The following is a 17413-nucleotide window of genomic DNA, read 5'->3' as shown; positions in this document are numbered from 1 at the left end:
GGCCACAGAAAACACAGCTGTGGGAGTGTGTTGGCAGGTGTGTATACCTGTCTTCTTCACTATTTCTTTTAGTATGGTTAAAGGTGCACTCAGTAATTCTAATCCAATACACTTTTTGTCAAATTCTACAAACATCTCCTCACAGTCTGCTAGCTGTTCTTTCTGTGGGTGGGCTGAAACAAATCTAGTATTTGTACACAGCCCTGGCTCTGTAAATGGGACAAAAACAAAGTGGATCAGACCGATCCACTCCATACTACTCCAGCCAATCAGCAACAGAGGGTGGTTCTTGCATGTGCACAGGATGGGGGGTGGGGGCAGAGCGAGAGGGAAATTCATTAGAAAAGTGATGACAAATCTGGCTGATGCGAACTTTCTAAACTCCAAGGAGGACAAATGGCTGAGAAACTGATCAAGAGAAAAAGGTCAGATGAATATAAACTAAAAAAAGAAGGATTATGATAAGTTGAGGGTGGAGCTTCCAAAGGAGCACTGAAGGGAGGGGTGTGTTTGCTTTGGCAGTTGAGTTCAAATATCAACAGTGTTTCTCAGGAATCGCTGAGTGCACCTTTAATACAGATTTGATATAACTACACATCCATATATCAGAAATATTTTGCTTAGCTTTCAAATCTTTGAATTTATTATTAAGTTCCAAGTTCAGTACAAGTAGAGTTTATAACCAGTGCATAAATGTATACACTATATGTTCCAGAATATGTGTAATCTTCTCAAAGTTTTTGTGAATTTCAGGAAGACAGTCTAAGGGCACTTTGAAGAGCATTTATTTAATAAACCAAGAACTAATTCAGCTAACTACTAAATTTTATTAAAGTTATTACAATCTCATTTGTAAATGTCTTCAAATCAAGCATGTTGGTGGTCAAGTCAGAAAGGAAGACTGCTTTTATTCTTATGGACTGATGATATATAGAGTCAGTTTCTCTGGTTTGGATTTGATTTATTGCTTCCGTCAGACACCAAACAGCTTGTATTGCTGGCAACCATGTGGCAAGACCACCAAAGCCCAACAGAGCCATAAAAATAGTGTTATATTTGCCAAAACCCCTAAAGAACCCTGCAGAACTAATAAATCCAACAGTCCCCCAATGCAGACATCCAGAGACTCCAACCAAAGACACTAAATAAACCAAATGAAAGTGAACCATACTAAATGAGACGCTATAGAATACACAATAATCACAGGAGACACAGCTTCACAAACCTCAAAACTAATAAAATCACATATTTAAAAATAATAACAATAATTATGTGACTAAGACTTTGCTTTTGTTGCAATTATATTTTAAGACAAGTTACCACAAGCATCCTGTAAAGGCATTTCAGTGGGAATGTTACCTATCTGAGAATTATTTTTTCCAAGATTGAGCTAATCGTTGTTTTGCTAATTCAACAGACACTAGCTGTTTTGTGAACATCAGTACAGCTATGAAGTTTACAAGAAGAATTTGTAATTTTCCTGGCTTAGCAGGCTTTCACAGTGAAAATGAAAGAGTTATGTAAAATCTGAATTTAAAATCAGATAGTGTCTGTTGTTGGATCTAATTTAACATAGCTTTAGACTAGACCTGTCTGAATTCTGTAAAATCATGCAACTATGTTTTTGAGGGGACACATGTGGCAGTCTCCGATCACCTAATGAGACAAGACATGCTGACTAAAAAAATAAATACTTAATAGTTTTTTACTTAAATGTAAAAATGTAATTTAGCTTGCAAGAGCACCTGGGTTAAAATCTCAACCAAATACAAATCTTATTTTTAAATCAAGCAAAATTGCAACTGAACTTGACAGCCAGTGATCACTATGCTTTTTTATTTTATGCAAAGGAGCAGCTTGTGTATCATTTCCTTGTTTAAGGAGTTCACAGACATTAGTCTGTAGAGTTGAAAACCATTGCCTTGGTCACTCCCATTGAGACAGGAGGCCCAGTTTGTGCCCTACTCTCCACATGACCTAATTATTTCAGATGGTTCTGATTTCGTCTGTCAACACCATCAAAGGCTTCTCTGATGGACCTTACTGAAACCTGGGACAAGACGGGATTTCTTTTAAATGCATTTTGCAGTCAGTATCTGAATTTATACAGTATTACAAGTGTTCATAATTTAACACATAGCTAGTTGTTCTGTATGCAGATGGGAATAGCACTTGCTCAATTGGATCTACTAATGTGTAATGGAAATTAAATGAACATAAATTAACATAGCATTTCATGTTCAGTTATACAAATTATGTGCCAAAGAACTGGAACTCTGAGGCTAAGCAGAAGATTAAATGAATGGAAATGTCCTTAGCTGTGCTACTGAAAATGAAATGTCTGAGAATATCAGTGTAATAGTTTCTTAAAGTTTTGAGTAAGAGAAAAATTTGACACGACTCATATAAGTGTGAGTGTGCATTTGTGAGAGAAAAAAGGTGGTTCTATTTGAAAATTCTGAAAGACAGTAACATCTGTGATGTCTTTAGCAGTCTCTTTAGGCTTGCAAGTATAATTTGGAATGTCTGCAGTAGTGTGTGTGTGTGTGTGTAACTAGTACTAAATTCACAAGCAGTATTTAAATGAAATCTTACCATTAATGTAAGAATGGTAAGAATAATTCCGACTTATATTGACGGAATATTCAAACAGGCCAAGACTATTCAAACTCCAACTGTAAAACAATGCAAATGTAAACAAATCCAAACAAGTCTGTCTGTCTGTCTGTCTGTCTATCCATCCATCAATCCATCCATCCATCCATTTATCATCCATCCATTTATTCATTCATTCATTCAATCATCCATCCATCCATTCATGCATTCACCCATCAATTCATCTATTCATCCATCCATCCATCCATTCATCCATTCATTTACCATCCATCCATTCATCATCCATCCATCCATCTATATATTTATCATCCATCTGTTCATCATCCATCCATTCCACCATCCATCCATCCCACCATTCATACATCTATCCTACCATTTAACCATCCATTCATCCATCCATCATTTACATTTATGCATTTCACATTAAACCTTAATGCAAAGAGACTTACCATGCAAATTTGTGTTTAATACCACACTATATGTCTGTTTAAGCTATGCCTTGGCTTTTTGAAAGCAGAAAAAGTTTCTCTGTTGCAGTTAAAGTTTTTAAGAAACCCCATAGAGACAAATGTCACTGGAAAAATGTCAGTGATAACAGTATAAACAGATGCCATACACTAATCCCAATGTGTAATACTATCAAACACACACACACAAATAAAACAAATGTATAACCCCCCCCCTCCCCCCATCACACACACACACACACACACACACACACACACCCCCAACCCAAAGAAACACCACTTTTTAGTCTAAAATACAATGTACACACCCAGATGATAAAATGTGTTAGGCAATACCAGAGGAATGTACAAATGCAGGGAGGATCTGGAGTCTGGCTGGTCAGGAAAGGGCCAGTGGAGGGGGGGGGAGAATTCAGCACATAGTCCACACTCAGACACACACCAAAAAAATACATTTGCATTTGACAGACACTTTCATCCATAGCAACTTACTGTGCATTCAAGGTATACAGTTCATCAGTTATTGTGTCCCCTGGAAATCAAACCCTTAACCTAAGCATAACTTTACTCTAACAGTTTAGCTACAGGAACAAAAGGAAAACATCATAAAGTACTCAATAGTTCTCTTTTAAACTGTACAGAGAGTTTGCATCTTAACTTCAGTGAGAAGCAAGTAGGGGTTAATTGCTTTGTTCAGGGGGACTAAAAGAAGGGTGGTGGTGTCCCACATACACTCTGATACCAGCAGAGATTGCCTGAACTACAATGACTAAGCAACAAAGTTTGAGAGGCTGAAATAAATAATGGGAAAACTCTAACTCGAGGCAAAGTCCACCATTTTATTGGAAAGCATATAGGCAAATATTTACAGTATGCAACTATGTAACTCTTCCATTACTGTGATTTTAAAGATGATGAACTTTTCATGTTGCTTTTTCGCTCTCGTTTTCTTTCTTTCTTTTCTGCCACGAATGAATATTCCCATCGGTTTATTGGTCCCAGAGCTCAGCGATCCTGTTGATTTTATCGAGGCCTTGGCTCAGCTCTCCTGTCTTAGGTTTGAGTAAATGGTCAAATGTCTCAGACATCTTGAACCAGTATACTTTTGTCATTTTATCCTTCATAGTTCTTTCAAAGGCATGCCTTATCATACCCAACAAACTGCTTTGAAGCTCAGAGAATCTAAACAGGCATCATTTTGCCAAGCACATGTCTAACAACACGAAAGGCAATAAACAATGTATTTCCAACAACATAATGAAAATTATTCACCCATGCTTAAACAGATGCATGAGTGTAAGAGAGTTTGACTGAATAGAAGGTCAGCCATCTTTCTTCCATGCTGTGCTGAATGGGGCAGTTTGGAGCTTTCAGTCTTTTTAAGTGATGGCAGCCCAGAATGCCTGGTAACACTGAGTGCCAGATGAAACACTTTGTATATGTCAGACTTCGGCGCCTGGCCATCACTGTGCTTGTTTTTATCTAGTGTCTTTGTGTGTGTCTGAGAGTTAGAGGAAAAAATTACAGTCTCCTCCTTTTTCTCCATGTGTCATTATGGGTGCCAGTTTCTGTCCATTGTAAAAAACAAACAAACAAACAAAAAAAGATATATATATATTGTACTTTTTTCTTGTTTTCCCAATAAAAACATTACCAATTCCTTAAAAGAAAATGTAATAAATTGACTTAAGAGGCAATATTATCTAAAATGCTAATAATTGTTTTCCAAAAATATCGCTTGAATTAGTTTTTTTTTTTTTTTCTTACCCCATTGGCAATTTTTTCTTGTTTTAAGCATAAACTTCACTAAAATTAGCTAGATTAATCCTTAAAACAAATCTTAAAACAATTTGTCAATTGAGTAAGAAAAATACTTAATTCTCTGAAAACAAGATTTAGTATCTAATGTGCTTTTAAAGGAAATTGTTTTCAGTGTCCCAAATCTGTTTTTAAACAAGAAATCACTTGCTTTTTAAGATTCACATTTTACTACAGCTGATAAAACGTAGACAAGATTGAGTATTACATCCGCAGATTTTTGTGACACAATAGTTTTACCCGCTCTCTTTCCTTTTCTCATGATTGTCATCAAGGATCGTGCATCTAAGCCTTAAAGTGTCTTTAGCCTGTCATGGCAGTAACAATACATTTTACTGAAAATCTCATTGCCACCACCACAAGGCTTTTTAATATTTCTACAATATGACTGACTCAACACTAAAAGTAGCTTCTTTGACATTACTGTCACCCATAAATCAGCCTTTGGTGCATGAAATTCTGTCTGAGACGAATGAGTTCCTGATGTCACGGTGAATCCTCTCTTGTGGCTCTCCTGCCATGCCCAATAGAGCTCATTTCCCATCATCCTCCAGAGAACACGAGAGCAGTCTGGTAGCCCAGCCTGTTTATTTTGGACATTTGTGTGTTTGCTTTACTGTTTGCTTCCATTTCTCACTGAATACTTTTCATAAAAGGGATCAAGTGCCTGTGGCTTGCTCTCTGCTTCCACCAAAAAGTCTTCATGTCTTCTGGTCTCTCTACTGGGCTTGGGTCTCTTCTTCAGTGTAAGTCTACGGAATTTTTTCCACCCATTTTCTTGAGGTGAAAATCGTAAGTCTGGTCACTTGGTCAAATCAGCAGAAAAGTAACACCTTTCCTGGTCAGCCAGGTTCACAAGAAAGACCATGCTGGTGAACCGTTGGTTATGCTGGTCCACCAGCTAGACAAGCACCAGTGCAGAAATGTATTTAGAATACAGACCTGCAACACTGACAACAACATTGACAATACAACTGCACAGACAAGGTACAGCAATATTTGACAACTGACTATGCACCTCTCTCTAGATTGGCCCTTGATCCATCTTCTCAGATCGAAAGTGATCTACAGCCAAAGAGTCTGATGTCATAATGTTTGTAACACTGGATTACATTCAAGAAACAGAAAGGATCTGTCACACATATGTGACGCATAATATACTTGCAGCACTCAGCAGTATCTCTGTCCAACAACATTCAGACCTACTAGTGTCCATGTATTCTGGAAACTTTGAAACCCTGTACATTTTGGCTGTGCTGCTAACACAAAAATGCTGACTGATTAGCTTTATAGATCTTCCTTTTTGTTTCATATCTCTACTTATCAGTTTTAATCTCTGTGTTAATGTGTATGAAAGACGATGGGCCTCTATATTTGGGTGTACCAACTAATTCATTTAAATTGTCTTGCTGGCAGTGTAACTAACATCTATAGAGATCCGTGTGAACTCTGCTCTTCTTACCTATTATGACTCCTGCAGCATGTCTGCCTGCTTACCTAAGCACACTCCTGGCTCTACTCTCATCTCCGCTTGACTCTGTTTGCTGACGCTGATCTTATGTCGACACACATCACATCTGCTTCTGTTCAGTTCTTCATCCGGAATGAATGGCTGTTCTGGTGATTCAGTTTGCAGCCAAATTAGAGATTAATTTGCAATACGAAATAAGATTTACTGTGTCAAAAAATCTGTTAGAGTGTCCAAAGCAGCACAAAGGAAAAGAGCTAATAATTAACACACAGACATTAAACACCTGATCCATCAACCGAACAACTTCAGCTTCATGAGTTCACATGTTTATATGATCTTAATGAGTGATGAAGGTAAACAGATGTGGCTTCCTGTATACAATGGACTGAATGAGCTCAAGCAGACTCAACCCAAGCTCAAAGCTCCCCTCTACATCATTCATTCGTTCATTCGTTCATTCATTCATTCATTCATTCATTCATTCATTCATTCATTGAAGTATTCATCCATTCATTAATTTATTCAAAAAATGTCATGACAGACACAAAACAAAACAAGACAAGGAAAAAAATAAATCATTCATTCATTTAACCATTTAAAGAAAGTTAATTAATTATAGCAACAACAACAAAAAACACTAAAACAAGACAAAACAAAACAAAAACAAAACAACACAACAGAATCCATTAATTCATTCATTCATTCAAAGAAGGTTAATTAATGATAGTAACAACAACAACAACAACAACAAAAAACACTGTAAAATAAAGATGACATTGATGTGGAGGGATGCTGGAATCCTTTCAAAAAAGTTTTGTGTTGGTAAAGTACAATGGCTTATGGTATATCTGAGGATAATACTATGGAACTTTTATGATTCCCATGGTACTTAAAGATTACCATATTCATATACAGTACTATGATATTTACATGTGCTTTAAAGTATATAATGGAATTACCATGGTACAAAAACATAGTATTCGTGCAAAACAAAAAACAAAACGAAATGAAACAAAACAACTTGTGATTGTGTGGTCAGGTCTGAGGCCTGTTGCACAAAGCTGGATTCAGTAGCTACCTAGGTAAGTTTGAGTTTAGTTTGAGCAATCTCTGGTTGTTGGGCTCAAAAAAGTGAGTCAGTTTTCACTGGTGTTCATTGCCATAGCAACTTATGCCACACGGCTAATCTGCTCCAGAACAGGTTTTATTATGGGTTACAGATCACAAACTGATGCTGAACCAATCAGCTGTGTGTAAAGTGAAATCTCTGATGCAATAAAGTCACTCCCCTGTATCTCTCTCTCCAAATAAAGTGTGCTTCACAGTGAAATGTATATATTAAATTAATTTAGATTTATATATATTATATATAAATATATTTATATATTTGTGAGCTTAATTTTCTGGGTGAAATGTCCATGGAGGGGCACCAAAAACGATTTGTAAAGCAAGTTGTTTTCAGCTGTACAGGCTGTAATACAGTGAAGAGGAATGCATATTTTATAAACTGTACCCCCAAACCTAAACCTAACCATTAATGGAGTAAAAGTGTAATGTTAGAGGGAAAAATACAACCTCTGAATCACGCTTTTTGCTGATTATGAAAAAATGATTACTTCCCTGGTTTCAACGAGAGATCCAAACCTGGGTCTCCCACACAACTGATACATCACACTCCCAGCTGCACCAAAAGGGAAGGTAAGCACACATGATGCAAAAATGTCTAATAGGAGATGGGGCTTGCCAGTGAGTTGGCATAATATGGCCGATCCTATAGGGTACTGAAAGTCTCGGAAACAACATGCTGACTTCCTGTGTGATCATGTTTTATTTACATGTGCTTTAAAGAATACCATGGAACTACAATGGTACATGTGCAAAAACATGCTATTTCCATTGTACTATGTCCAAAAACCATGACAGTACTATGGTACTAAGTTTGGAGGCCAGGTGAAAAATGATGAATCTGCCAAAATCACCTTTAGATGCCAGATGGTTATCAAAGCCCATAAGATGACTCCACACACATACACACAATCATTGAAGAGCCCTCCAGGCTGCCTCAGTGTGACAGGAAACACATTAAAAGAATAATTATCTCCTGGAACATATCCTGCTTTCTTCTGAGAGACTCGTACTTGCCCAAACAGACACACATGAAGCTACTTCATTAGAGGCCGTATTACACTTTGAGATGCACCATTAAAAGGAGCTGTAAACTCATCGCCGCTGATTAGTCCTTGTTTATGAAGTCTCTATTTCATCGACTTTGAACATTATCGAATGAAACGCTGAGTTGGATTTGGAAGTTGTGAGGAGAGATATGAATCACTGTATGTGCTGTGTGGTAAACCTCTTCACAACCAAACAGCACAGTAAAGTTTACAAACTGGTCTGCCACAGCGGGAGTTTACATTACTGAGAGTCTCCAGGCTAGAAAAGCTGTGTCATGAACGCTTAGCCAGCCTGCAAATGGCAATGATAAACCAGCGCAGTTTTTTCACAAGCACACACCTGCATTTCCCACTACTGAAGCCACCCTCCTAATTCTATTTGACATGCAAAGAGACAGCATTAAAGAAAAAAAACATCAGAAAAATGGTAGGACAAGCGTAGACTTTGGAGTGCTTAGGTGATGTTTGCATAGGAGGAAACATTGTGTTCTACACCATATTTTTTGTCCAGTCAGGGAAAGGCAAAAAACAAGACAGACAGTGAGGGGGAAAAAGGGAATTGCACAAGACTATTTTATAACTAGATTTGTACATTTTCTGAAGAAGAGTGAAGAGTGGTGCTTGCCACTGCAAAACTTTTCTAGGTTTCTAGGAGGTTGTGGGTGGTTGCAAGGGTGCTGCTATGTGTTTTCTAAGGTGTTCTGGACGGTTGCTATAATGTTGCTAGGGGGTTCAGGGTGGCCGAAGTAAAAAATAAAATAAAATACAAAAAATACAACAACAAAAAAACCAAGTCTCTATGATATTTTTGTCCCTAGACAAAAATGGTATTTCTTTCCCAGTTTTGTTTATTTATTTATTTATTTTTATTGTTGTTTTATTGCCTAATAAAGCTTTGGAAATGGGAATGTGGAATTCTTATAAAGACTACATTTTTCCCTAAAGAGGACACGTGAATGCTCAGGGGACTCATAATCCTGCCGTTTAGTCATATCGTTTAGGGATACGGCCAGGCTGGGTGTAAAACAGTGTACTGACCTTTGACCTTTTAGCTTTAACAGTGGATCCTGTCCTTTGACCCTATAAGGAATGGGCAGGACATTGTTTATGGCTCTTAGTCTTGTTAACCTTACTCAGTTTATGTTCCTCAGGCTGGAGAATATGCTTCTGCTCTTTCGAAGCTGTATCTGAGGATAGACAATAAAACTATATGTGTATAATTATAGATTTTGAGCACAGCATGGTATTATCAAGCAATTACCATGGTATCCACCTTTTTCCTGACTTCTCCATGGGTGGCGCCATTACGGCGAGCTACATTCTCTCGGATGCTCCGCACTTCCGCTTGGCTGTTGTTATTGTACACTAGAGCTAGACAAACATTACTGGTGATGCTGATCATCGGAGGATCTTCAGGAAAATGTGCTGTTAGAGGATGTTATAACAACTACAGGTGGCTTAAAAATTACTGGAAAATGAATGTTACAACAATAACCCCACCCAACAGCTGTCAATGCCTGAAATTTTGAGTCGCACCAGATGCAATAAGCAGAGGTTGCATTAACATAATTCTCAGTTTTTTGCCTATTTTGTTAAAACACTGACAGATAATTCCAAATGATACATCCCTCAAATCTGCTGATTTTTAAATGAAACCTAGGGAGACCATACGTCCTCTTTTCACGTACATGTCCTCTTTTTTGGGCCTTAAAAAGTGTCAGGTCGGATTCAGATTCCCAGATTTGTCCATTTTCATACTTTCTTGTCCATTTCATAAGTGCTTTCTATCATCATCATCATACATTGTGTGTGCAACAAGAAACCCGGTGAAATCTAGTGCATAATAAATGTGAATTCTCTCTCTGCGTGCTGAATGTCTTTGTGTCACGCTCTCTTTTACACACACACACACACACACACACACAGGGCGTGTGCAGAAAGCGTGAGAGCCCAGTGTAGTAACTTTACCATGTAAATGTGTGTGATTGTGTACTTATTTATTCAGCGATTGCCGTTGAAAGCATACAAACACAGATTTTAGTAAGAAAGGGATTTACGTTAAGTAAACAGGGAGTGTTCCATCATTTTTGACTATCGTTAGTGATTATTTCATTGCTTGGTAATGTGACTAAGTTGCGAACCGGAAGTTTGTAGTATCAGCATTGGGAGTTCGCGCTAAGCATAATGGGTAATTTCGCTGCCCGTGAAAATCGTGGATATCAAGCTATTGTTTATTAAACAAAAGATCTACTAAAGCCATCTTTAATTATACAGTTTAGATAATCAAAGTGTGTTTTTGTACTGGGAGAAGCATTAGACAGTAACTTATAATAGCTATAATAGACAAAAGAATTTAGAAGGATATACTGTATATAACTTTAGCTGACCTATCAGAATCCTACACAAATACACACACAAACAGGTACACACTCCTCTAGCACCTACGCACACACACACACACACACAAACACACACACTGTGCAGAAGATTGTAGGCGTGGCTTGACCATGTATACCAGTACAGAGAAAACTGCATTATAGATGGTCACATTTCAGTTTTTCACAGTTCTTCATGCTTCATTTACATGCATATGTATAGATTTGCATGCATTGGTATACACAGTATGCAATAATTGAGTAAAGCTGCATGTGTTAATCTTGTGATCTGCACTCCTGAAAAGTAAAGTAAACACAGTGGCCCTCTTGTGGAGCCTGTAAGGATGAGAGACTTCCATTAGCTGGTTTGCTGTGTGCATGTGTATTCTTGTCTGCAGACACATTGTGTGTATGATTGCAGAAGTGTCCATCTCGATACGAGTTAAATGAGATGACAAGGCAAGAAATATGGATAGAGATAGGGGATACGAGTACAGACATGTTAATCCAAATATATCAATGTTTCTATATATATAAGTGAGGGAGTGTGTGTATAGAGGTCCGTCTGGCTCCCATGGTCCTGTACTCAACTCTTTGGCTCTTTTGCTCTGTTGCCACCTTCCTTTTTTCCTCCCCTCCCTCTTTCCTCTCTCTCTCTCTCTCTCTCTCTCTCTCTCTCCACTGACTCAAGCGCCATCTCACTACGGTTGCAGTAATAGCAGTGTCTTATAATATGACCCTCTACTCTTTTTCTCACTCTTAGAGACTTCATTCATTTACATTTGCTCAAAATTGATACCCAGTGTTTTAACTCACAGCAGCATTAACCCTTTGTTCAGACCTTACTATTGTTCTTCCTCCCTGCTGTAGACACATTCACGAAATCAGCTCACTTCAAATATGAGCTGAATGATTAAAGCAATAATAAGCCACAAGTTGTACATTACAATGATTTTACTATGGGCTATAATAGGTCTTCTTAGGTATGCCATGATGCAGAGTCCCTAAAACCCCCTTTGTCATGTTAAAATCATTGTAACACATGCCTTTGTGTGGTGTATTGCTATTATAAAATAAATCAAAAGTAATCCATATGACTTAATATAAGTCTTCTGAGGCAATGCAATCACTTTTGGTGAGAAACAGATTTCAATCCTTTTTTACTGTAAATCTCTACTTTCACTTTCAGAATGTGAAAGTGGAGATTTATAGGGAAAAAAGGATTAAATATTGATCTGCTTCTCACTCACCCCAATGATATCACTTCTGAAGACATATATTAAACCACTGGAGTCATGTGGATTACTTTTATGCAGCCTTTTTTTCTGATTTTTGGAGCTTGAAAGGTCTGGTCACCATCCACTTTGTAAGGACTTACAGAGCTGAGCTATTCTTCTAAAAATCTTTGTTTGTGTTCAGCAGAAGAAAGAAAGTCATTCACATCTGGGATGGCATGAGGGTGAGTAAATGATGAGAGAATTTGTTTTATTTTTATTTTTTGGGGGTGAACTAACACTTTAATATAGAGCAGTCATTCCCAACCTGGGGGCGTGGAACCTCATATGCTTTTGAGGTTGTCAAAGATACATAAAATGTAAGGAAAAAAGGTTAGGGACCACTGATATAGAGCATTTATATAGAACAGGCGGTCAGAGGTGTAGATTTATTAGCATTTTATAACCACTTCGAACACAGCTCTTCCAATCAGAATTTAGGGTTGGAATTATCCATTTTATACAAACATACTGACATAAACATTACACACAAGTTTTATCCAAAGTAAGTTTGGTTGCTGATGGCAGTTTTTTAGTTTTCCTTTAGAAAATTTTACTTTAAGTTATACTTTACTCTGATCAGTTGATGACAGCAAGCATTAACTATAAACGCACACCAGTGGCTTTTCACATGTTAAAGTATAGTCACTATTTTAGTTTCATGCTTCATATAATTTTATTTTCAGATCTTGAAAACATTATGATCTCATTCAAATCTAGTGAACATTACTTATACAGCATTTATTAATCTTCCTTAAAGTTAGTTTCAACATATATTAATACATTTTTAAAATCAAAAGTTGTGTTTGTTAACATTAGTTAATGCACTATGAACTAATCATGAACAATTGTATTTTTATTTACTAACATTAACTAAGATAAATATTGCTGTAAAAATATTGTTAATTGTTTGTTCATGATACCTAATGCATTAACTAATGTTAATGAATGGAACCTTATTGTTACATTTTACCACCGCATCTAAATTTTAATTTTATCAGGTTTTTCTTCGATTTTGATGTCAAGACATTAAACAGCAGACATCGAATAAGCCATCAGAACAGCAGTAAAGAAAATTGGGGTAATGTGCAAAAATCTGTGTGGTGATCATTTTTTGCTTGCACCGTTTATGACCTAACTCTGAAAAAAGAACACCGTTTAAAGCATTTATATGACCTTACACATTGTCAGCTTATTAAGCATAATTGGTGTAAGATTATGCATTGCAATATGTTCAATTTCAAAGTTAAACCAGAGTAGTGCAGAAGTGTTCATGTGGAAAAGTAGTGAAAAGAGAGTGAGGATAAAGAATCGAAGTCTACCACAGTGTAACTGAGAGATTAAAAGTTCTTGTAAATGTTCTAATTTCATCCAAATTCATGAAAACAGAGATGTCTATGCATGCACATGCAGGTTGCCATGTCTTCCTATGACCCATGTCTAACAGATCTTCTAGACCAACCTTGGCCTGGATCTGTTTATTGACCAGGTCAGACGCTCTGTCTCTATTTGCTTTTTCCAGGGTGGGGTTTAATTTCCTGCCCTTCTGTTTGCAGACATTCTTTAATGATAACTAAGTTCAGGCCCTCTGTTCAATAAAAGCCACAGGCCAGACTGAATCCTCAAGGAATCATGGATGTTAGCATTAGCAGCACAGACAGGTTTCTCTGCATATGCTTCTGCTACCGATTTTGTACATCACTTTAAATACCTCGGTTTAACGTGGTTTAAATACCTTACTCTGCTGAACTATCTGCTAGCGTGAGATAATTTCAAGCAATACATTTTTAACCTCAGGCAAAAGTAACGTCTGTACAGCGACCTGACCCCAGATCATGAGGAAAAGATGTCTGCAAGCTGAGATGAGAGCCTGATAATCTCTCTCTCTCTCTCTCTCTCTCTCTCTCTCTCTCTCTCTCTCTCTCTCTTATACCACCTATTTTACCTAATCCTCCCCCACCTTTTAAGAATCCTCTCATGATGCCAGTATTGGCACAAAGGAACATGCACACCTACATCATGGATTGTAAGATTGATCTGAAGGTTATCTAGGTAGGTAGGTAGGTTTTGTACTGGTATACATGGTTGTATTTGATAGTGATTTTACATGGTCTTGGTACAACAGTGCAGCTATATAGAGAGTGATTCATTAAGATTGCACATTGATTGGTTCTGGTGAGACAGCTTGGTAACAACAGTAGAAAAAAGAGTGAAAAGACAGAAAGCAAGAATATAGGGGTCAGGGTCCTGCTGGACTGTGGGGAGGTGCTGGAACAGTTCTTCACCTTCCCAAAATCCTTCTTTTTTTCTGTCTCCTTCTCTCCTTTTCCCCCCCTCTCTCTCTCTCACTCTCTCTCTCTCTGCAGCTGTCTCCAGTGCCACGTAGCTTTCCTGCATTATAAGACAGATGGAATTCACCAACTCTTCACATGAAGCTGCTTTTTGCTTTCTTTCCATCTCATTTCTCTCTCACTCTCTTTCACCCCCTTTCCCCGCTTTACCTCTCTTTCTTTATATTCTCTCACTTATCTCCTCTTACACACATTCGTATGGTTTGCTTGAGTAGTCTCACTTAATTGAAAGTGATGACCACAAGACTTTTGTCATTTCCTAGAGTGGGAACATAATGTGTGCCTGTTGATGAGTGTGTGTCTGTGTGTTTGGGGGGGGGGGTGGTTTACGTGGACATTTTTTAGGTTACAAACTGGTAATTACAAGGGTATTATGCTATAAATGTGGTTTATGAGGACATTTCTGGTGTCCCCATAATTCAAATTGCTTAAAAAACACACTAAATGATGTTTTTTTGAAAATGTAAAAATGCACAATGTTTTTTTATGAGGGTTAGGTTTAGGGGTAGGTTTAGGGGTAGCATTAGGGTTAGAGGATAGAATCTATAGTTCGTACAGAATAAAAATCATTATGTCTGTGGAGAGTCCTCATAAGAATAGCCGCACCAACACTGTGTGTGTGTGTGTGTGTGTGTGTGAGAGAGAGAGAGGGAGAGAGAGAGAGAGTGAGAGATTATCAGGCTCTCATCTAGCTTGCAGACATCTTTACCTCATGATCTGGAGTCAGGTCACAGAGAATCTGTGATTTCTGGGGGCAAATGTAAAACCTGTAGAATCGGTCATTGAAAACCCACAGTGATCAAACAGTGATCTTAATATTAAATATTTAACCACTATCTTATATTATATGAAAATTTTAATATGAATATTAAGTTGAGATTATTGGAGCTAAACTGTAGAAAATAAAAACAAACCTTTTTAAATCTACCAGGAGAAATATCAGAAAAAAACAAATATATATATATATATATATATATATATATATATATATATATATATATATATATATAAGGTAAAGTTATGTCAGACATTTTTAAAATATATACTCTTCTGCCATCTATTGGTGAATATAATCAAGTACAAGTGGCTTTTAGGAGAAAGACAAACACCAAGTACACTTTTCTCCCCAATTCAAACTGACTGAATTATTTTGTACAAGGGAACATTCAAAAACTTAAACTAAACAAGTTTGTTTGTAGATGATTGACTATCGTTTTTTTCTTAATGAAAAAACAAAACAAAAAAACAACATTGGGCCTGGTGTCATTGGCGTGGACTGAAAGCACAGTCCTATGTAAGAGAGAAACAGCTTTACAACTCCCAGTTCACCGCTGCCAGAATCTGAATAATGTGTTTTTCTTCGCTTTAAATGTGGCGAGAATAACCTCAGCCAAGCAAAAAATACCTGCCAAGCTCTTACCAAGAAACATAAAACAAGAAATTTTTGAGAAAAGAACATTATCAGTATGGATAATGAAAAACATATTGACTATATTTTATCTAGTTGTCATGAAGAATATCTTTGTTAGTTATGCAAGGCCATGGAGAACTATGCTCAGAGAGATAAGAAAGAGTGTACAGTAGACTGCCAAATTAGAAAGCTGTGTTTTATTTTCATAATACACTTCAATTATGAAATAAAGTTATGAAACATTATATTAAATAGATAACATCTCAAAGGACTGCCTGCAGATTTTTCCTGGCAAAACAGTCTTTTCCTCTCTGGTATTTAACAACTTGTCACATTTCAGAGATGTAACAGTGTAAATATCAACACATTTTACTTATTTTAATACTCTGTTTGCACATAGTCTATCAATAGAGTCTAATTACATTTTGTGTCCTATAGGGAAGACTGGGACTAGTTGTCACACTTTTTACTCCAGTAAATATCTCTTAGGGTAGGTTTATTCAATTTCTGCACAGCCACATACCTTAAAGTCTTGGCTACTGAAAAGCAGTGTTGGGTAAGTTACTTAAAAATAGTAATCCACTTCAAATTACTAATTATCTAAAATTGTGATCAGATTACATCACTAATTATTTCATTGAAAAAGTAATCACATTACAAAATACTTCACTTTTAAGTTACTTTCTAAAACACTTTTCTGCTCAACAAATTCAAAATAATATCTACATTTCTTTCTTGTTCATCATTACACACAAGTCCCACACTCAGAAGCTCACATTTTTCCTTCACAATGACTCGCATAATAATAATAATAATAATAATAATAGTAATAATAAGCATAACCCTATAATGTACTTAAAAGTAATTAAATTAATTGAAAGTCAATGTGATTACAACAGTTTAAAATGTGATGCATTACACAAATTTTTGACTAAAAAGTAATTAATTATTGCCCAGTTAAAAAAGGATACAGTTCACTGAACACATGCAGTGGGGGAATCCATTAAACCCAATAGTGGGGCATGTTGTCACACTATATGGGGTAAGTTGTCACAATGGAATCTGCTATTACCAGTGGAGTCGGTTTCATTTGAACACTTGAGGGGGTGGGAAGCTCCCCTGTCACCCCACCAACAAAACAAAATATATGCCTCTATTTAAATCTACGCCTGCATTAAACAGCCTACACCGATCAGCAACATTAAAACCACCTGCCTAATATTGTGTAGGTCCCCCTCATGCCGCCCAGACAGCGCCAACCCGCATCTCAGAATAGCATTCTGAGATTATATTCTTCTCACCACAATTGTACAGAGTGGTTATCTGAGTTACCGTAGACTTTGTCAGTTCAAACCAGTCTGGCCATTCTGTGTTGACCTCTCTCATAAACAAGGCTTTTCTGTCCGTAGAACTGCCACTCACTGGATGTTTTTGTTTTTGGCACCATTCTGAGTAA

Source organism: Myxocyprinus asiaticus, chromosome 45 (genome assembly GCF_019703515.2).
Source record: "Myxocyprinus asiaticus isolate MX2 ecotype Aquarium Trade chromosome 45, UBuf_Myxa_2, whole genome shotgun sequence".
Classification (NCBI taxonomy): domain Eukaryota; kingdom Metazoa; phylum Chordata; class Actinopteri; order Cypriniformes; family Catostomidae; genus Myxocyprinus; species Myxocyprinus asiaticus.
The sequence above is the reverse complement of the archived record's forward strand: the minus strand, read 5'-3'. Positions refer to the sequence as shown.